Source organism: Theropithecus gelada, chromosome 8 (assembly GCF_003255815.1).
Source record: "Theropithecus gelada isolate Dixy chromosome 8, Tgel_1.0, whole genome shotgun sequence".
NCBI classification, from domain to species: Eukaryota; Metazoa; Chordata; class Mammalia; order Primates; family Cercopithecidae; genus Theropithecus; species Theropithecus gelada.
Genome location: NC_037676.1, coordinates 104,687,739 through 104,710,587, shown reverse-complemented (window position 1 = coordinate 104,710,587; position 22,849 = coordinate 104,687,739). Strand labels below are relative to the sequence as shown.

Here is a 22,849-nt window from a genome sequence, read left to right as displayed (position 1 = left end):
CCAGGCTGATCTCGAACTCCTGACCTCAGTTGATCCGCCTGCCTTGGCCTCCCAAAGTCCTGGGATTACAGGCATGAGCCACTGCACCCAGCCAGATTTTTATTCTTTAACTCAGTGCAACAAATACTTTGCCAGCTAACCTGTGTATACATTGGAATACAAGGATGGCTGGCCTCTGCCCTCATGGAGCTTTCAGTTTAATGAGGAGACAGACATGTAAAGAAGGAATTAAGTGCTAATTGATAATATAAGTGATAGGGAAGAAGGATCTAATGGTTGCGTAGGAAGGACTTTGAAGACAAGGTTGCAGGACCTGTGAACTGGTTTATCCTCTTCCTTCAGTTCTCTTGAATTTTGGTCTATAGGCATTGATGGAGGGAAGATAGGATACCTGAGCCTTGCAGGGAGTCTGTTTGCTCATTGTGCACAGGCTGGAATTGACTATATGGCCTCTTCAAATGCTGCTCGCACAGAGATACTTAAAAATGAGACCAGGTCGGGCAGCACTTTGGGAGGCCGAGGCAGGCAGATTATGAGGTTACGAGATCGAGACCATCCTGGCCAACAAGGTGAAACTCTGTTTCTACTAAAAATACAAAAAAAATTACCTGAGTGTGGTGGTGTGTACCTGTAATCCCAGCTACTTGGGAGGCTGAGGCAGGAGAATCGCTTGAACCAGGGAGTCGGAGGTTGCACTGAGCCTAGATCGCGACCCTGCAGTCCAGCCTGGTGACAGAGCAAGACTCTGTCTCAAGGAAAAAAAAAAAAAGTATATATATATATATAGATAGATAGATAGATAATTTGAATTTAGATATATCTGTTAAGTTTTGTAATAACATTTTATCTATCTTTGGAAAGTTTGTTTTATGATATTGACACTAATTATCAAGTATTGCAATTTCTGCAGAATTTGTAGAGTGATACTGTGTATCCGAAAGATACTGTGTGCCTACCACAGACAGGCCCTATGGAAGAGAGCTCTGAGAACTGGAAAGACTATAGAGTTGGAGTTAGGAGGCTTGGTCATTCCACTGACCAGTCACATAGTCATTTTCATGCAGTGAGTTTCATTTTACTTGTTTTTAAATGAGGAGGTATATTTAATGTCTGAAAGTCCATTTCAGCCTTGAATCTGTGTGATTGTAGAGCTATAGATACTGTTTTATGAGTTACATTTGATATATGTTGGCCAGTTCTGCCATTTTAAGGTTTGATTTTTATTTCCTGCCTCAGACCTGCTTTTCTACTTTTTTTGTACTTATTCTAATAGGTATTTAGTAGTAGTGGACAGAAAATAGAGCTTTCTAAACTCTTGCTATCTGTTAGTTTAACTGAAGAGGAGCTCTTAAAAAGCATCCCCAGGTCGTGTTTATTGCTTCCTCACCCCTTCCCCCTTTATTTTATTTTGTTTTTTGACATGGAGTCTCGCTCTGTCGCTCAGGCTGGAGTGCAGCTTTATCAAGTATGTGATAAAGCAAAAGCGCATTGATGATGGCATATCACCTGAGTTTGAAAATGTTTGTTTACCTTTGATTTCTGATGGATTAAGGGTGTTGCTCTTGTTTTTTGGGAAGGCCGTTTAGGAGGTCCTAGTACTGCCAAATGCTCAATGAGAAGCTTTTTAACTTCTGTTTTCCAGGAAACCCATTGTTCTGTGTATTAGACTGTAATAGATATTACCTTGTGACTTTACACTGCTGAGTAGAATGTTTTGAGATGTTCATCGAAACTTTACACCAAGAAGGATTTTAGGTTTTATTTTATAGCTGACGAAACTGAGGGCCGGAGTGCTTAGGTGATTAGTTAAGTGGCAAAGACTCCATCCTACATTAACTTAGCCTTATTGCATTTCCTTTGCAAAGGATAGAGGAAGTTACTTGTTTTTCTGCGTGTGTGTGTGTGTGTGTGTGTGTGTGTGTGTGTATGTAATTATGTATTAATGTGAACACACACTGTGTATATGTATGTTTGTGTATTTATGTAATTGTAAATATGAATACACGGTGTTTGTGTATATGTATCCAAACGGGTGTGTGCGCGCGTGTGTGTATATATGTGTGTGTGTGTGTGAAGTCATTAAAATGGTGTTTAATTATTCAGCAAGATTTAGGGGCGTCTGGTGCCTGTCATTCTAGTCTTGGGTATCTGGTGGTGGTGGTTGGTTCATGAAAAGAGACAATTACAGGACTGTGTGACAAGTACAGTAAAAGGGGAAAGTTCAGGATTTTTCACTAGAGGCACCAGTTCAGTCTTGGGCAGGGAAAAAACTTACCTGAAGAAGTGTTGAAAATGAGAATCGGGATAGTGAATGAAAAGGAGGTAGGCTGAGGGGTTGGTGGGGGAGCTGTAGGATGTAGGACAAGGTGTTAAGAACTAGAAGAGCTCTCTAGGCAGAAGGAAGAGCACATGCGAAGACCCTAAGGTGAGAGACTGCTGTGTATTTGAGAAACTAAAAGAAGCCCAGGATGCTTAGACTGATGTGTACATAGAGTTTCAAATCAGTTGAATAATTTTCTTGTAGAAAAGGATATCTTGTTAATTATCTTCAATAATGACTTTGGTAATATCATGATCAAGTAAATATGACGTGCTAGGCCATAAATTGGCCATAACTGGTAATATAGTTGGTTAGGCGTAGAGTAGTGGAACCAGTGCACTAAGGGGTGTGAATTCCATTTTCCATGTAGGCAAGTTGCTTGATTTCACGGCTACAAAGAATGTACTTCACCTCTCTCCAGCCAAGTTGTTGGTGTTTGCTATTGTTAATTAGGACGATCAAGCTTGAATGGATGATTCAGGTCAAATGCCTCACTGTCGTTGGGGAAAAAACCTGCAAATCTTTCGGAGAGACCTGTAGAATCACTGAACTGAATAAAAGACAATGTATTTTTTCTATCTAAGAGGTTTGAAAAAGTCTATGATACTAACCGTGGTAAAGACTAAAGTTTCTTAAGTGCTAAAACAAAATGATGGTATACTTGCCTCTGGATTATGGTTGATTACTTTTGATATTTCTTGATATGATTTTGTATTTTATATACTTCTGTATATGTATGTATGTTATTTTAATAATAGAAAAAGAATAAATTCTGGCCAGACGCGGTGGCTCATGCCTGTAATCCCAGCACTTTGGGAGGCCAACGCGGACAGATCACGAGGTCAGGAGTTAAGAGACCAGCCTGACCAACATGGTGAAACCCTGTCTCTACTAAAAATACAAAAATTAGCCAGGGGTGGTGGTGCGCGACTGTAATCCCAGCTACTCAGGAAGCTGAGGCAGGAGAATTGCTTGAAACCGGGAGGCAGAAGTTGCAGTGAGCCGAGAGCGTGCCACTGCACTCCAGCCTGGGCGAGAGCGAGACTCCATCTCAAGAAAAAGAAAAAGAATACATTCCTAGGAAAGTGTTTTAGCTTATTTAACTATTCACCTAAAATAAGAACATGAAAGTCATTGAATAAAGAATGGTGATTTAGTTTCATCTAAAATATTTTTTCCTCCAGAAATTTTTTGTTTTTTTAAAGACAGAGTCTCACTCTGTTGCCCAGGCTGGAGTGCAGTGGCAGGATCTTGGCTTACTGCAACCGCCGCCTTCCTGGTTCAAGCAATTCTTGTGCCTCAGCCTCCAGAGCAGCTGGGACTCCAGGCGTGTGCCACCATGCTCGGCTAGTTTTTATATTTTTAGTAGAGATGGAGTTTCGCCATGCTGGCCAGGGTGGTCTCGAACTCCTGGCCTCAAGTGATCTGCCTTCCTTAGCCTCTCAAAGTGTTGGGATTACAGGTGTGAGCCACCATGCCTGGCCCTAGAAACTTCTTAAAAGAAATATAAATCTTTTTTTTTTTTTTTTTGAGATAGAGTCTTGCTCTGTCCCCCTGACTAGGGTGCAGTGGCGTGATCTCAGCTCATTGCAACCTCCGCCTCCCAGGTTCAGGTGAAAGGTAGCACATTATAACTTTACCTTTTTCTGTTTTTCCTCTGTATTTTCTTTAGGAGGCATTCCTTAAATGGAGATTCTTGACTGGGGTGTGTGTGTGTGTTTGTGTAGTTTTAGTGAGATTTTTATTTTTGTTTTTTCCAGTATTCTATTGTAAACATTTTCAAACATGCAGAAGAATTGAAAGAACAAACAATGAATTATATGGATAACCTTTTAGAAGGTAGATAATACCTTCTAGGTTCAGTAAATTTTTTTTTTTTAAGTGAAAGCAAGTTTATTAAAAAGGTAAAGGAAAAGAGAATGGCTAGTTGGTAGGCAGAGCAGTCCCTAAAGGCTGCTGATTGCTAATTTTTATGGTTATTTCTTTATTATATGCTAAACAGTAGCATATACCCTAGTAAATAATACACCTGACAGGCCAACTCTCAACCATCATACTGGTAACATATACCGATAGAATGTTATTTCCTGATCTTAATAATAGGGATTATTCATGAGTTTTTCTGGGAAAGGAGTAGGCAGTTACTAGGAACTGAGGGTTCCTCCCCATTTTAGACCATATAGGGTAACTTCCTGACGTTGCCATGGCATTTGTAAACTGTCATGGCACTGTTGGGAGTGTAGTAGTGAGGACTACCAGAGGTCACTCACGTTGCCGCAACTCTGGGTTTTGGTGGGTTTTAGCCAGCTTCTTTACTGCTACCTGTTTTATCAGCAAGGTCTTTATGGCCTGTATCTTGTCCTGACCTCTTATCTCATCCTGTGACTTAGAATGCCTAACTGTCTGGGAACGCAGCCTAGTAGGTCTCAGCCTTACTTCAACCAGCGTCTACAATTCAGGATGGATTTGCTGTGGTTCAAACGCTTCTGACATATTTTCCCCCTCCCTTTTGTAAGAAAATCTTTAATCCTAAGGATTGTAAAGGGAGGAAGATGGATCTTCTGTAACTTCTTGGCTGAATAAGGATGATGATATTCCTGCCTAACTTACTAAGATTTTGCTATATTTGCAAATTATGTGTGTATGTAAATAACTTTGAACTATTTGAAAGTTGCAGTCATTGTAATACTTCATTTTTAAATACATGTGCTTGTATCTTCTAAATATGAACCTTTTTCTCCTTTTTCTATATAACCACTGTACCGTTATCACACTTTATAGGAAATTAACAAAACTTCCCTAATACCATCCAATACTCAGTGTATATTCATTTTTCTCCACCTGTCCTCAAAATGTGTGTGTATAATAGTGGGAATTTTTAAACCAGAATTCAGTCAAAGTTCACATGCTGTATTTGGTTTCATTTGAATTTTATCGTGGAGTGATTTTTACAAACATATTTGTGGTTTTTCCAAGGGCTACATGTAATCATTTGATGTTGACATTCTATATTAAAGTACAATTGTCACTTTCAGTTTAATTTTCTTTGAGACAGCGTCTTGCTTTGCTGCCCAGGATGGAGTGCAGTGGCACCATCACTGTACACTGCAGCATCAACCTCCCGGGCTGAAATGATTCTCTCACCTCAGCCTCCCAAGTAGAGATGGGGTCTCACTATGGTGCCCAGGCTGATACTAAATTCTTAGGCTCCAGGGATTATCCTGCTTCAGCATCCCAAAGTGTTGGGATTACAGGCGTGAGCCACCACACCCATCTTCGATATTCATTGTCTTTTTTTTTTTTTTTTTTTTTTTAGACGGAGTCTCGCTCTGTCGCCCAGGCTGGAGTGCAGTGGCCGGATCTCAGCTCACTGCAAGCTCCACCTCCCGGGTTCACGCCATTCTCCTGCCTCAGCCTCCCGAGTAGCTGGGACTACAGACGCCTGCCACCTCGCCGGGCTAGTTTTTTGTATTTTTTAGTAGAGACAGGGTTTCACCGTGTTAGCCAGGATGGTCTTGATCTCCTGACCTCGTGATCCGCCTGTCTCGGCCTCCCAAAGTGCTGGGATTACAGGCTTGAGCCACCGCGTACGGCCTATTCATTGTCTTTTAATTGGTCTGTGTATATGTTTGTTTGCCACTGACGTGTATGTACGTTTTGTTGAATTTCTCAGCATTGCTTTCTCTAGACCTCATGAAGTCTTGTAGCTTTTGCAAGATTGGCAATTTCATTTTGCAAATATTTTGCATCGGACTACATGGTATTGTCAGATTAACAGCCTGTGACTAGCAGTGGCTTAGCTTCAAAAGATGTGGAAGCGATAGGCCAGTTTGTGCACTTGTTACATTTACAGGGATGTTTGGAGACCATTTTACTAAGAGATTAATGGTTGGTGAGGGTTTTGGGTTTGTCAACTTTTGTTTCCTTATGCAGTCTCCTGATTGCAGGGACGAGGAAATAACATTTCTATCAGTATTCGTTACCGGGTGTGATTGTTGAGAGTTGGCCTGTCAGTTGTATATATAAAAGTGTGACTTTTTTGGTTTTTTTTTGAGATGGAGTGTCGCTGTTGCCAAGGCTGGAGTGCATTGGCACGATCTCAGCGCAGCCTCCTGAGTAGCTGGGATTACAGGTGCCTGCCACCAAGCTAGGTTAATTTTTGTGTTTTTAGTAGAGACGGGGTTTCACCATGTTGACTGGTTGGTCTTGAACTCCTGACCTCAAGTGATCCACCCACCTCAGCCTCCCAAAGTACTGGGATTACAGGCCTGAGCCACCATGCCTGGCCCAAAGTGTTGCTTCTTGATACTACATAAGGATTGGCTTTGATCGGGCGCGGTGGCTCACGCCTGTAATCCCAGCACTTTGGGAGGCCGAGGCAGGTGAATCACCAGGTCAGGAGACTGAGACCATCCTGGCTAACACGGTGAAACCCCGTCTCTATTAAAAATACAAAAAATTAGCCGGGTGTGGTGGCAGGCACCCGTAGTCCCAGCTACTTGGGAGGCCGAGGCAGGAGAATAGCGTGAACCTGGGAGGTGGAGCTTGCAGTGAGCCAAGATCGCACCACTGCATGCCAGCCTAGGTGACAGAGCGAGACTCGGTCTCCAAAAAAAAAAAAAAAAAAAAAAAAAGGATTGTCTTTTATTTTGAGCAAATGTACTACTCAGATGAGTCTATGGTTAAATAGATTTATAAATAAGTATTTGAAATAAATGTTGAAGGAAGTTCATAGATATAAATTAATAGAAAGTTTTTATGTGTTTTAAAAAATAATCCTTCTTGGCCGGGTGCGGTGGCTCATGCCTATAATCCCAACACTTTTGGAGGCCGAGGCGGGTGGATCACGAGGTCAGAAGATTGAGACCATCCTGGCTAACGTGGTGAAACCCAGTCTACTAAAAATACAAAAAATTAGCCAGGCGTGGTGGTGAGCACCTGTAGTCCCAGCTACTTGGGAGGCTGAGGCAGGAGAGTGGCGTGAACCCAGGAGGTGGAGCTCGCAGTGAGCCGAGACTGTGCCACTGCAGTCCAGCCTGGGTGACAGAGCAAGACTCCGTCTCAAAAAAAAAAGAAAATAAAAATCCTTAATATTAATAGGAAGAAAATTTGTTTTTTAAATTGTAGTACAGTAGAAGGAAGATGGTAAGGAAGATAGTAAAGATGAAGCATAAATGAGGCTTTAGTCATACACTAATGGAGCCAGGGCCCAAGAAAATATTGAAGTTCTCTTTTTGTTCATCATCCTGATTTTTTATTGCTGGGCAGTAAACCAACCCAAACTTAATGGGTAAAACAACAATCATATATTATTATTATCTCACACTTCTGGGAATTGACAGTACTTGCTAGGTGGTTCTTACTCTGTGTTTCTCATGCAGTTGCAGTCAAACGCTGGAGTCATCTAGAAGGCTTCTTCGTTTAAGGACTCAAACAACTGGGGTCTGCAACAGCTGGGATTCCTTAGGCACCTCTATCTGTGTAGTTTCTTTAACATGGAGACTTCGATTAGCCAGAGTCCTTAACATGGTAGCCAGGGCTACCATGTTAAGGCAGGCATCCCAAGAAATAAAACCAGGCTGGAATTCCTTTTTATGACCTAGCCTTAGAAGTTTTGCAGTGTCACTTCTGCCTTATTATCTTTGCAAGAAGCAAGTCATCAGGCTAGCTTATATATGAGGAAGAGTAATTAGACTCTACCTCTTGATGGGAGAAGTATCAAATAATTTATGGATTTCTTTTAAACCACGGTGATCATTAAGAAAAATGATAAATTAATAGTAAAGCATAATTATTTAGAAAGAGATTTGGGTACTATGAATGTTTTAGAAAACACTGATACCATGTATTTGAAAACAAACTATAAGGACTTAACATTTATGGCATTGGACAGAATAATGCATATTATGGAAGTATAACTACTAATGAACAATTTCTAGAGAGAATTATTGAACTCGACAATTGGTTTACCATCACAGAGGCCCCCCTAAAAGCATCTAGGTCCGAATCACAAGGCGAGTCAATATAAATGTGTTTCTTTGACATCACTAGTATTACTCATATAGTCAGGGGATTGATTAGGTACATCGTTTAGGAAATGTGAAACGTGATGTCTTCTGAGACTTAAAGATTGAAATGTGAGTTAGTGATTAGTTCTTTACTATGACTCTGCTCAGACTCAGGGTGTATTTTCTAAGAAATAGTATTTTATAAAAACTACTCAGGATCCTTTTGTAGTCTATTATAAGCGTGATGATTGGGTCTTCATATGCATATATGAGATGTGCCACCCTCAAACCTTGTTATGACATCATCAGCACGTTACCCTTCTGATACAAAAAAAAGGAAAAAGAACTACTCGGCTTCATCATCCATTTAATTAGTAAGCTTTAGGACTGAATGTTTTCTATTTTCAGAGACACATCTGCCTGGAAATACTACTATTGTGTATATTCATTTAATAGTTTGCGTGCCTACTGTGTGTCAGGCATTGTACTGGGGACTGGGTATGCAGTGGCATTCTAAATAAACCTTAATGCCACTTCCAAAAGGAAAACTCCAAAAATATTTTGGGTGTGGGGCATTATTGTTGAAATAAATGTGTAGCTTGCCAGTATGATTAATACGAAGAAGACACATCTGTTTGCATGTAAAGTTTATTGGAAATAGGGCTTATTATTTCATAGCTGTGCCTAAGGGAGTATTTTGATACTATTTGTCGTCAGTTTTCAAGGGGTTGTTAGTCATCTGTGCCATTTTTCTTGGGTATTTTGCAGTTTTTATTACATCGAATATGTGAAGAAGTTGCAGGATCTTTTGTGTGAATGTGAGAAAGATCCTGTGTTTATTTTGTACATACGCTTTATACATACACATATTTTGTTTCTAATCAAAAGAGGCCTTATATCTGAAAGCCTTCTTGTTACTCATAAGACAAGGATGTGTGAGACTAGACAGTTTTTAAGGGTCTGCCTAGGGCTAACAGAGGGGAAGGAGTAAGAAGTTCTGGATGGGAAAGATGATAGAAATGTTAGCTAAGTGTCAAATTAAGTAAAATCATTTTTTAGGCTTTCTTGAAGCCAAGACAGAAACAGTGGCTAAAAAGTTAAAAAGCTCAGTGTATCACAGAGGAGCTTTTCTTCCCTCCTTCCCTCCTTTTTTCTCTCTCTCTCTTTCTTTCTCTTTCTTTCTCTCTCTCTCTTCCTTTCTTCCTTTCTTTCTTGTCAGTCTCACTCTGTTGCTGGGGCTGGAGTGCAGTGGTGTGATCTCAGCTCACTGTGACTTCTGCTTCCCAGGTTCAAGTGATTCTCATACCTCAGCCTCCCGAGCAGCTGGGATTACAGGTGTGTGCTATCACACCTGGCTAATTTTTGTATTTTTAGTAGAGATGGAGTTTCGAGTTTTACCGTGTTGCCCAGACTGATCTTGAACTCGTGGGCTCAAGTGATCCATCTGCTTCGGCCTCCCAGAGTGCTGGGATTACGGGCATGAGCTACCGTCCCTGACCAGGAACTTTTTCTTAATCATGGTTTGACATAAATGTTGGAGAATCTTTTATATTAGAGATATTTTGAAAGCCTAATGGGCTGTGAGTTTTATAATCAATACAGAAGTTTTCTTTGTGTGATTACGTGGAACACTGGTAGAAACTGACATTATAGTAAATTATTGTTTTGTGGAGGTCTTCCTATGGAGATTGAAGAACGTAAGTTTCTGGGCTAGAATTATATAATATTTAGAGGCTGATTAGGTAAATCATGAGGTTTGCACATTTTAATGTTATTTTAATGCAATGTTATTTTTAGCATTGTTACTATGCACGAAGCACTGTGTTTTCCAAACGTTGTTTTATTTCACATCCTGACACTGTTCTTGGGGAACAAATTTGAGTTGAAGGAGATAGTGTGGTTCTCTTGCTGTACAGCCGCGTAGTGGTGGGTCTCTGAGCACAGGTCTTTTTTTTTTTTTTTTGAGACAGAGTCTCACTCTGTCACCCAGGCTGGAGTGCAGTGGCGCGATCTTGGTTCACTGCAGCCTCCGCCTCCCGGGTTCAAGCATTTCTCCTGCCTCAGCCTCCAGAGTAGCTGGAACTACAGGAGCCCTCCACCACACCCGAATGATTTTTGTATTTTTAGTAGAGGTAGGATTTCACCATATTGGCCAGGCTGGTCTCGAACTCCTGACCTTGTGATCCGCCTGCCTCGGCCACCCGGAGTGCTGGGATTACAGGCATGATCCACCGTGCCTGGCCTATATGAACTAAAGTTTTAAATATTTGTAGATAAAAACAAAATGTCATAGTAAAAGACTGTGCTCCAGCCTTTAAAAACAGTACATTAACTGTTAGCTTTTGTCTACATGAATTTTAAAAAAAAACTATGAAAATTTTAATCTGTTGGCAGAGGACAGGATCATTATCGCATATATTTTCTTCCCTTTTGCGTGGGAGAGGACACCATGTATAAAGTGACAGTCTCCATGCTCATTTTTCTTTTTTTGAGACGGAGTCTTGCTCTGGTGCCCTGGCTGGAGTGCAGTGCTGTGATTGACTGACAGAAACCTCTGCCTCCTGGGTTCAAGCGATTCTCCCGCCTCAGTCTCCCAGGTAGTTAGGATTACAGGCGTGCATCACCACACCCAGCTAATTTTTTTATTTTTAGTAGAGACGGGGTTTCTACCAGCCTGGCCATGTTGACCAGGCTGGTCTCAAACTCCTGACCTCAGGTGATCCACCCGCCTTGGCCTCCTGGAGTGTAGAGATTACAGGTGTGAGTCACCGCATCTGGTCTCCATGTGAATGTTGAAACAGGGACCATGGTTCATGTTTGAAGTCAGTGTGCCAGTACCTATTTATGAAGCTCTTGCTTCTCCATCCTTACATGCTAGGGTGTGATATGGCGGGCTACGCACATCATATTATAATCATTATATCATTACCATAGTAACACTGAATTGTTTCTATCTTTTATGAGTTTGGGTGAGAAAGTTTGTGAACAGTTGGTCTCTGGTTTTGTATAATATTCTAATATCTTTAGTCAATCCACACAGTACCTCCTTTGTACTAAATGCCTAGATGTGCAAAAAGTTACAGGCCTTATCCTTAAGGGTAAGCTTACTATATAGTTCGGAAAATAGAAATGTAAAAGGTAGAATAGCAGTATCAGAGATGACAATTCAAAGCAATAAATGATTAATTGCAAAATTGAATGGGATTAGCTGGGTGCAGTAGCTTGTTCCTATAGTGCCAGCTACTGGGGAAGGCTGAGGTGGAAGGATCACTGGAACCCAGGAGTTTGAGAGTTTGAGGCTGTAGTGCAGTATATGATTGTGTCTGTGAATAGCCACTACACTCCAGCCTGGACAACATAGTGAGACCTGTCTCAAAAAAGAAATAGAGCCGAGAAATTCTGGAAGAGGTCAAAAGAGGAAGTGCTTACTGGACTGTGGTACCTTAATTATACTTGTTGTAGGTATTTTTGATAGGTCACTTGGGTGGGATAGAGGTAATTGTAAATGTAATTTGGAGAAGTTGAGATAACCAGGAATTTGATAGATTCCATGCTTCACATTATTTTTACAGTAAATATGAAATACAGAACAATTTATACATGAATTTCAGTTATGTCCAGGTATTGAGTTAGTTATGAGATCTATTTTGAATATCTTTCAAGAGTGCTTATTTTTTAATGGGATGTAATGATAGATATTTGGGTTCACCTGTGATCTCTTCATCCAAAGTGGTACTGATTATAAGAAGTAGCAGTTGTAATAACAGCATTTCTGCATCCCCAAATTCCTTTTTACCAGTCTCATTTAACAGTTTTTCTTTCAGTCAGAAATGGTAACAGAAGAAACAGCAGGAGCAGCTAACATTTTGTGCTAGGCTCTGTACTAAGCATATTGTGTGCTGTAATACCCTGTTGATGCAAATGTCTAAGTAACCTTTGCCATCATTCCAATGAATTTCTGTTTCAAATTATTTTTTGGTATGTGTTGAGCGACTCAGTAACCCTTTGTTGGTGTTTCAGATGAAAGCTCTTGATTTAGTTTAAAGGTCAGGCCTTTAGGTCTTGATTGTTGTGGTTAGAGTTTTTCTTGCTTGTCTGGTCAAGCCAATAACTCAAACTAGTAAGAGAGTTTAGAGAAGTAAGGTCAAGGCCCTTTTAGACTTGCTGGTTTTAGGTGGAACTTGGAACTCCTTTGTAGCCCAGCAGAGTTCTTTTGGTTTTTAAAGAGACTTGTCCCTAAATTTGTCTGTGTGTGTGTTTTATTTTGGTTTTTGCTCTGTTCCTCGCTTTTCTTCACCCCAAGCTCCTGTCTTCCATCTGCTCTATGGCTGTTTACCCATCTCTTCCACCCTTGACTGAAGCATTGTGGGTGTTATATTCTCATGCCTTCTGTCTTACATGGTGCTGTCCTTCCTTTTAGAGCATCTTGGGGCTTCTCAGTGGCTTCATGGAGCCTAGGAACCCTGTAACAATGTGTTGTCTACCTCTACTTATTGATGTACGCAATTCAGATTTTTCTTTTTTGAGACAAGGTCTTGCTCTGTCACTCAGGGTGGAGTGCAGTGGCACAATCATGGCTCACTGCAGCCTCAACCTCCAAGGCTCAAAAGCGATACTCTGACGTCAGCCTCCCGAGTAGCTGTGACTATAGGCGTGTACCACCATGCACAGCTAATTTTTGTTTTTTGTAGAGACGGGGTCTCACTATGTTGCCCACATTGGTCTCAAACCCATGGACTCTGTGTTCCTCCCTCCTTGACCTCCCTAAGTGCTGGGATTACAGGCATAAGCCATCGTGCACAGCCACAGTTCAGATTTTTAGGGCACTCCTGACGATTTCTGTTAATGTATACTAACCTTTAAAATATTGAAAGATGATTAAAATTGCTCGTATACATTTTAAACACAAATAGTACCTTTAATATTCTATCACCTTTGAGGAAAAGATGAGAATCATTGCTGTAAAGTTGGTTGGACTAGTGAGTCTATGTACAGTACTTCATCCAAAAAGGCAGGATTGATTTTTGTTTTTTTCACTTAACTGTTTCAGTGGCATTTTAAGGAATTTTGGATCCATTTTGATTGTTTAAAAAGTTCTGTGTCATTTTCAGAAAGGCTTGTCCCTACTCTGTTTTTGGTATGCCATTTTTTTGGTTTATTAAGATGAAACCAAATTTTTTTTGGCTTTGTGTTGGCTAGATATATTTCTGGTTGGGAATAATTTTTCCTCAAAATTTTGAAGGCATTGCATCATTATTTCATAACTTCCAGTGTCCCTTTTGAGGAGTTCAGTTCTGTTTTGATTCTTTCTGCTTGACATCCCCCTAACCCTATGCCTTAAGACCTCATGCCCTGAGATATTTTAGGGTCTTCCTTTAGTCCCTTGGTTGAGAAATTTCACACTGATGTACCTTGATGTAGGTCCTTTCCTTATTCATTGTATTTTGGGTCCAAATACTTCATGGGTCCCTTTATTCTGGAAGCTCCTGTCATTCAGGAAATTTTCTTGTTATTTCTTTAATACTTTTCTCTCCCCATTCATTTTACCATTTTTCTCTTTTTGGAATTCCTAGTGGTTGAATGTGTGACACCTTCATAGCTACGGTGATTTTCTTACCTTTTCTCCCCTGTTTTCCATCAGACCAACTTCTTAAAAAATATTCTGTTAAATATATATATTTTTCTTTTTGGACTGGTTTCCCCAAAGAGGAATCCTGTCAGGTATGAGAGTGACTGTAAGCATTCTGGGATGGGGGCTGATTACTGATTTTAACAGACAGCTTTCACTTTTTCTTCTGGTCTCTGACATCCCTTCTCCCTCCCACACCGATTCTGGGTGTGTTCCCAGGCTATTATTACTCTGGTTGAATTTTGCTAAGTAGGAAATGTTTAGCCTCTGGAAGGGGAGCAGTCTCCTGTGTAGAGGGTGGAGAGCTAGGGGTTTAACTGCTCCTTATGCTCATTTCCAACAGTTCCTGTTTTGCGTTATCTTCAGGCTTTAGAGGAATGTGATGCCTCCAATTCCTAAAAATTGACCTGTTCATTTTCGGCTTCCTCCTACCATGTAGGGTTTAGGTTTTGTCGTGAACTCATTGACCACTTGTCTGTCGGCTTTCCAGCTTTCAAAATTTGTTGAATGCACTAGCCTCCTTTTTCTCTTTGTCCTTGTAACTTTAGAATTCATTTGTGTTTCAAAATTTGTCATCTTAGTGGAATTGCAGGAGGTATTTAAGATATACATACATTTAACTAGAAGTTACATGCATGAAAATTATTCCTGTTTTCTCTAAATATACAACTTCTCCATACCGTGTGTGTGTTTTAATGTGATTCTCTCTTTAGCACACACACTTTTCTCATAATCTCTGCTCTTGTATCTGTGGTTCTTGACCGTGGTCTGTTGTTTGCTCTCAAGGAGAGGCTTGAAGCCTGCTATTGGCGTTGCAATAACTCTGCATTTTCCTCCTGAATATGAGTATCCCAGGATATGCGCATTTAATAACTAACTTATCAAAGTGCACTCAAGCCTCACTCAAGATTTAATTTTGTGAGGCTTCTGTTGATCTTCAGGCTTTAAAAAAATTATTCTAAAGTCACTGTAATCAGGGTTTGTGTATTTTTGTGTGTGTGTGTGTCTGTCTCCCTCTACCCTTGTGTTGTATTTCTTTTTTGAAGTGTTTTTCTACTTACTTTGCTTTTACAAGTAGATTATAAACTACTTGAGATGTGTGGATTTGAATCAGTGGTTCTCAGCTTTCCTTTTTTCCTGAAGTTTAGGCTTCTTGAAGGGTAGGTTACACTGGATTCTGTAACTGTGGCCCACTATTAAGGGTGGTATTCCCGAGTATGTAGAGAAGCCCTCTCCACGGGTGATTCTGTTGGTCTCCTCTCCCTGACCTCCTCCCCTGCTGTATTTTATAGTTCATTTTATTTCTTGTAAAACCTTATACTGGGGGCATTCAGGAAGTATTTGTTAATTGAATTGGACCTGTGGCAGATTGTGGCATGATGGCAAGGATAGAGGGAAGGTTTTCTTACATGCCTTCTTTCCCACTTTTCCTCTTAACTGAGTAATTACAGGTAAATCACTTAACCTCTGTAGTCATTTGTTTTCTCAAATGTAAAACAAGGAGACTGTTATACCAGAGACTCACTATTAAATGGAAATATCTGTATGTTTCTTTTCCCTGAGATCAAAACAGTTAAGAAATATTGAATTGTACAATTCTCTGCTGTGGTGCCATTTTCTAAGAAAATCTTCACAGTCCATGATTAGTGAGAAAAAGATTTTGTTTTAGATTGCTCTTTTTTCTTTTTTGACTTTTTAAAATTTAAAAATCATCTTTTCTTAAATGTTAGTAATAGTAGTTGTTCTTTTCTGAATCTCATTTGGAAAAATAAAAAGTTGGTAAAATTATATTTGTTCTTATAATTTGGAGGAAGTTTTACTTATCTGTTAAATTCAGAAGTCAGAGATAAGTGCTTTATGCCTTAAAAACAAATCTGTGACTCCTCACTTTGGGGAGCGGGTTTCTGTATATTCGTTAAAGAAAGGTTGTTGATGTTCTTTGTCAATGTTTCTGCCTTTACTGATATTTTGTCTGCTTGAACTGTCAGTATCTGAAAGAAGTGGATATGGCGTGGCTGTGTCCCCACCCAAATCTCATCTTGAATTGTGATCCCCATAATCCCCACATGTCAAGGGAGGGACCCGATGGGAGGTGATTGGATCATGGGGGTAGTTCCCCCATGCTGTTCTCATGATAGTGAGTTCTCATGAGATCTGATGGTTTGGTTGGTTTGTTTGTTTGAGACAAGGTCCTGCTCTGTCACCCAGGCAGAGTGGTGCAGAGGTGGGGTCTCGGCTCACTGCAAACTCTGCCTCCTGGGCTCAAGAGATTCTCATGCCTGAACCTTCCCAGAGTTGACAGCTTCTCAAATGGCCAGTTTTTGTTATATATGTTGTTGAGGCTGTGGTATTAGAAACTTCCAGATTCATGAACATTATTCAGTGTTCTTTGTAGTTTGTTCCTTTTATTATTATATAATCTCTGTCCCTATTAATACTGTCTTTTTCGCTACTGATACCTGACTTTTTTCTCCTTAATCTTTGACTTGTAATATGTGAGATTAATCTATTTGAATAAGTAGACTTACTTCTGCTCTCTGAATTTCATATTTTTTGATCCATTTACTTTGCTGCTGCTGCTGCTGTTTTTTTTTTTTTTTTTTTTGAGTCTAGCTTTGTTGCCCAGGCTGGAGTGGCATGATCTCGGCTCTCTGCAGCCTCTGCCTCCCAGGTTCAAGTGATTCTTTTGTGTCAGTCTCCCGAGTAGCTGGGATTACAGGCATGTACCACCATGTGTGGCTAATATTTGTATTTTTAGTATGGACGGGGTTTCACCATGTTGATCAGGCTGGTCTCGAGCGCCTGACCTCAAGCTGACCACGATGTTGGTCAGGCTGACCTCAAACTCCTTGGCCTCCCAAAGTGCTGGGATTACAGGCATGAGCCACCATGCCCGGCCTCTTTGCTGTTTTTTTCCTCTTCTGTTAGATGGTTAGTTTTCTGCATTCCTTTTTTTCCCTCCCTCTTGATTCAAAAGTTACAGACTGTATTTCCATTATTTTAATGGTTACTATTAAAAGTTTCAGTTACATAGTGTTCTACTAAAAATGTGGGCCTAACTGGCTTCTAGGATGAACCCAGCTCTGGCACCCAGTCTCTTTTACTCTATTTTTCTTGTGTGGAGATACTCATCTTGTATTTCATCTCGGCTTTGTCTTTTGGTTTTCTCTTTTTTACAGTTGCCTTTCATAGCTACATATATAGGGTAGGAGACGTTTTCCTCAGGGTGAACTCTGCATCATCCGTACTTCAGCCATTCTTTCACTCTACTGATTTGCATATCTGCACATAATATTCAGTAAATACTTGTTAAGAAGTGTTTCGTACATTGTTTTCCTTTTTGTTTTAGTTTTACTCACTTTTTTCAGCTTTTGATGGAAAGGAGAGAAAGTGGAGATAACAGGACCAACCACATCTGTAGAATGTTTTTTACACGGACTGTCCACAATCCGGGTTGGTGGAGTGGTCAGGGTAAGAAGGAAGTATAGAGAATTTAGTCTAGGACAAAGGATCTGTATGGTCCAAGTGTGAATTGACACTTATTATTATGACAATATTATGACACTATTATTTATTGATAATATTCTAATAAGACTGCCTCCATTTTGTTAGGTTTGTTTTCTGTTTTTATACACACTGAAGTATTAAACAGATGCCAGTTATTTTTGTGGGAAACAGGAGGGCTACACTGCTGTGTTGTAGCTATGATGATGGCGACCGCGTTTTACAAACATTTGTGTTCTCCTAACAGAGTGATTAATTACTAGGACAGGTTTGAGATGGTAGCGGTTACAAAGAGCATCTGGCTGGAGATGAGTTTAATGTTTGCATATACCCCTACTCACTCCTCCACCATCTTCCCCTTTCAGAAACCCGAAGAGAGGAGGTAGCTGATTATACCAACAAACTTGTTATGCCTTGAGATGTATCTCTGTGACTAGTAAGTGATTTCCAGGCATTTTTAAAAAAAGCACGGCAAAAAAGGCAGCAGTATTGGGGAAGATAATTAGGGACTGGAAGGTAGGCAGCTCTTCTTCATAGTCTTTCCCAAGATTAGCTCTCTTACTGTCATATCCATGCACTATCTAAAAGACCCACTTGTCCCTCCTGCACCCACCCCGCCCCCGTATCTACTGAGAGAAGATGAGAGGACACTGAGATGGGGTGAGATGTTACTTGGTCAGTAATATTAGTCTGTAAACTAAAATATTAGTCTGTAAACTAAGTCTGTAAACTAAAATATTAGTCTGGGACCGCTTGTTGAGTCTGTTGAGTCAGTGTACATTGAGCTATTAGGTTGGTACAAAAGTAATTGCAGTTCTTGCAATTTTTTTTTTTCTTTTTTTGAGACCGAGTTTCACTCTTGTCACTCAGGCTGGAGTGCAGTGGCACGATCTCAGCTCACTGCAGCCTCCACCTCCTGGGTTCAAGTGATTTTCCTGCCTCAGCCTCCTAGGTAGCTGGGATTATGGGCGTGCGCCACCACGCCTAGCTAATTTTTGTATTTTTAGTAGAGACTGGATTTTACCATGTTGGCCAGGCTGGTCTGGAACTTCTGACCTCAAGTGATCCACCTGCCTTGACCTCCCAAAGTGGTGGGATTACAGGTGAGCTACCGCGCCTGACCTGGTTCTTGCAATTTTAATGGCAAGCTGCAATTACTTTTGTACCAACTTAATATTTATTGTAAGACAAAGAACTGGAAGCATTTTCTGGTGGATTCTTGAAGACTAAAACCAAGCTTTTATTATGGTAGTTGTGATACCACACAGAGAGGAATCATTTGTGTTAATTTGTGCTCCATAGTGACAAAACACAATGCTAGAGTCCTTAAATTTGGCTGTGGCAGGTTTTTAAATTTTGATGACATTTGTTTGACTCCTTTGGTTTAGATAGCTGAAGGATGGGTTTCTAGATTAGAGACCCATTACAGTGCATTGAAGTAGGTGCAGACTTCAAAGAGCCATTTGATATAGCTTTTAGACCCATTCTGATTATGCAGATCTGTAGGTTTTCAGTAAAAAATGAGGTTGTCAAGTGGTTTGATTGTACAGCTCACTTGATTAGTTGGCTTAATGGGAATAAAGATGCCCAGCAGGGTCTGCTTATATTGGAGAAGGAAAAACAATACTGAAATCTATTGCTGTCTCCTAAAACAAGGCACTTTTGAATCATAAAGATCTTTCATTTTCCCACTTAAAGGAATAAAAATACCTACTGCCGTATTATTTGGATTGAAAACATTTATTTGGGCTGTAGGTATTTTACCTGTTTTTTTTTTTTTTTTTTGGTGAGATGGAGTCTTGCTTTGTTGTCCTGGCTGAAGTGCAGTGGCGAGATCTCTGCTCACTACAACTTCCGTCTCCTGGGTTCAAGCGATTTTCCTGCCTTAGCCCCCTGAGTAGCTGGGACTATAGGTGTGCCCTACAACGCCCGGCTAATTTTTGTATTTTTAATAGAGATAGGGTTTCACCATGTTGGCCAGGATGGTCTCGATCTCCTGACCTCGTGATCCACCTGCCTCAGCCTCCCAAAGTGCTGGGATTACAGGTGTGAGCCACCATGCCTGGCCAGTATTTTACATTTTTTAACAATATGATTTTAGGCACAGTAGATTATTATGCTCTTTAAAAAATCCTTTCAGTTGATAAGGAAATTGGGAAACCATTTTTAGATGAGGAGAAAAGACAGGAAAAGCAGACTGTCACTGTTGAGTTCTACCTTTTGGAGGAGGTTTCTATGTTCTAGATACACTCTTTTGGGTTCTGGGGTAGAGAGATGACTAAGACTTGCTCTACTTCAGGAACCTTAGCTCTCAAACCAGTGTCCTCTGGTTCCCCAAGATCTTAATAGCGAGTGTTCCATGTTCAGCTTCAATTTGGGAAGCATAAGATTAAGCATAAACAGGCCTTTTCATTGTAGGGCTTATTGGAGGCTTAATGGAGGTGTGAATTGTGAATTTCTAAGAGGGGGCTGTCCTAAGCAACAGTCTCCAAACTGGAAATAGTATGCTTATTTACTGCCTCCCTAAACGGACCCCTACTTTTGTGAATATTTTAATCCTTTTGTGTATTTATGGTGTTTTAGAGTGAGTCGTGAGTTCCAAACCCAGTTGAGCCATCAGAATTACTGTGGATGTGTAGACATTTTTTAAAAACAATTTTAAGTTGGTAATATGTTCATGTGGTCTAAAAATAAAAAATTGTACCTGTAATCCCAGCACTTTGGGAGGCCTAGCTGGGCGGATCATGAGGTCAGGAATTTGAGACCAGCCTGGCCACCATAGTGAAACCATGTCTCTATTAAAAATACAAAAAAATTAGCCAGGTGTGGTGGCAGGCGCCTGTAATCCCAGCTACTCAGGAGGCTGAGGCAGGAGAATCGCTTGAACCTGGGAGGCGGAGGTTGCAGTGAGCCAAGATCATGCCACTGCACTCTAGCCTGGGCAACAGTGCAAGACACTGTCTCAAAAAATAAAAGTAAGTAAATAAATAAATAAATAATTGTAAATTGGCAGACAGTGAAAAGCCTCCATCCCTCTTCTGTTTCCTGGCCTTCTACTTCCCTTCCTCATAGGTGATTAGTATTATTCCTTCCAGAGATATTTCATGCATGTACTAATATTTATTTAGCCAGGATATAAATTATTGAGCCTTGTATTTAGAGATTTCTGATATAGTAGGTTTCAGTGGGGCCTAAGAATATGTCTTTTTAATTGTTGCCCGGGGATTTCGATGATCCATATTTAGGCACTCTTATTTTAGAGGGTACACATTACTTTTGCATGTGATGTTACTTATTTCTCCAAACAACTTTGTGAAACAGATACATTTTTGACAGAAGTGGGAACAGGAGAGCAAGAGATTTTAAATGATGTATCCAAGGTTACACAGTGTCAGAGGTAGGAGTCAAAACTCAGGGCTTTTGACCACTAATTTTGCCTTTTCACGAAAGCTACAATGTTGTTGATTGCCCAAACCAAAGAAAAAATTTAATGTGTATGTTTATATCCAATTATTCCTATTCTGGTAAGCATTAGATGTTAGAATATTTTATTGTATTACTTGCCCATTGGAAGACCTCCAGTGATTGGACTTTCTGTAATTTTCATATTAAGGCACTTCACCAGTTAGATTCCTGTTACCAATGTAAGGCGTTTAGGCAGCCAGGCTCTGCACTATAATAGGCTTTTATCTGTAATTTTGCTTCCTGATGAGTTCTCCTTCCCCCTTGCTATTGCTTCCAGTTTCCATTTGGTCCCTGCAGCACATTCCTTAACACCAACCCAGATATAAACCACAGAGGAGGGAGAGGGAGAGGAGAAAGAAGATTGTCTTCTTAGGGGAGAGGACTGGGAGAGTATCCCACGACTATAAAGTACTGAGTGACTTTCCTGTTTATCTGGTAAACTCTTTCTGGGGCTAATTCTTAGAGTTTCAAAAATTCCTCATACTCTTGTAGCACCATTTGAATTACAGTGTAGCCTACGGGGGATTATTCTGCAGGACAACATTTGTTTAGTGTGTTTTATAAAACCTAGTCTGCTAATATTGGTCACAGCAGAATGTTTTAAAACCACTTTTTATTTTTTATTTATTTTACTTTTATTTTTTGAGACAGAGGCTCACTCTGTTGCCTAAGCTGGAGTGCCAGTGGCACACTCTTGGCTCACTGCAACCTCTGCCTCCCAGGTTCAAGTGATTCTTGTGCCTCAGCCTCCCGAGTAGCTAGGATCACAGGCATGCACCACCACCCCTGGCTAATTTTTGTATTTTTAGTGGAGATGGGGTTTTGCTGTTACCCAGGCTGGTCTTAAATTCCTGGCCTCAAGTGATCTGCCCGCCTTGGCCTCCCAAAGTGCTGGGATTACAGGTGTGAGCCATTGTGCTTGGCCAAAAATTACTTTTTAAGCGTTTAAAAATTTTGAAAGAGATTTTTTAAAAAGTCACAAATCCACCGTTTTGAGGCAATGTAGGGCTTAGAGCTAAGACATGAATGCCCATTTATTAAGCTCCCCCCATCCAGATAAATAAGCATTTACTATGTGTCAGGTATTGGGAATTTTGAAATTAATAAAACATGGTTCTTGCCTTAGAGTTTGTTTGGCAGTGAGGGAGACAGATATTTTGTTGCACAAGTAGTTTGAGTATGAGAAGCGCTGTTGGGAAGTATGCACTAGGTATATTGGAATTTAGAGAAATGCCTAGTTTAGTCTGGAATGAAGGGTAAATTACAGTTTCCCACAGTTCGTTTCAGTGTAGGCTTGAGACTAGTAGCTACGTGTGCAGAAGGCCGTAGGGATAAAGTTATTCCATCAGTCTGTCTAATATCTGTCACCTACCTACCTACCTACGTACCTACCTGTTTTCTTTTTTCTGACAGTGCCATTCAGAAGGGATATGGTTATTCTAAGACCGAGGGAATAGTTATGTAAACAAAAATAAAGGAGTAGTTTGGGAGTATAATTTCGTTAGGGAATTGTGTTTGGAGTACAGGCTCCTTCTGGAAGAGAGAGAGATGTGATTAGAGTGACAGTGACAAGAAGAGAAAAAAACGCTGAAATAAAAACTCATGTATAAGAAACAGGGAGTTACAGTGTGTTCACAGCTTTCTTTTTCGAAGAACTCCCAGAGTTAGCTGTCATTCCCTGGATCCTTAAGTTCCTAGCAGATCTTAGGAATCAAATAGGGCCCTATTTAGTTTGAGAACCACTTCAAGCCAGAGCTTGGCAGAGTTGAAGTAGCAATATAGTGAGCTATCCAAGGATGAAAAATACATTTCAGTAATGTTGATAAATGGCTGCCATTTATTGAACACTTAAGTGCCTGCTCTTTCCAAGGTACATTACAAAATTATCTTGAATCCTTACAGCAACACTACCAGACAAGTGGT

General features: G+C 40.4%; 1 protein-coding gene and 1 pseudogene across 3 annotated transcripts in view; both read left to right on the top strand.

Annotated features, from left to right (window-relative positions):
* The window catches only part of UBR5 (ubiquitin protein ligase E3 component n-recognin 5), a 156,253-nt gene that overhangs the window by 16,336 nt on the left and 117,068 nt on the right, over nucleotides 1-22,849 (top strand). The window lies entirely within an intron of this gene.
* Nucleotides 8,546-8,655, top strand: LOC112630894 (annotated as a pseudogene).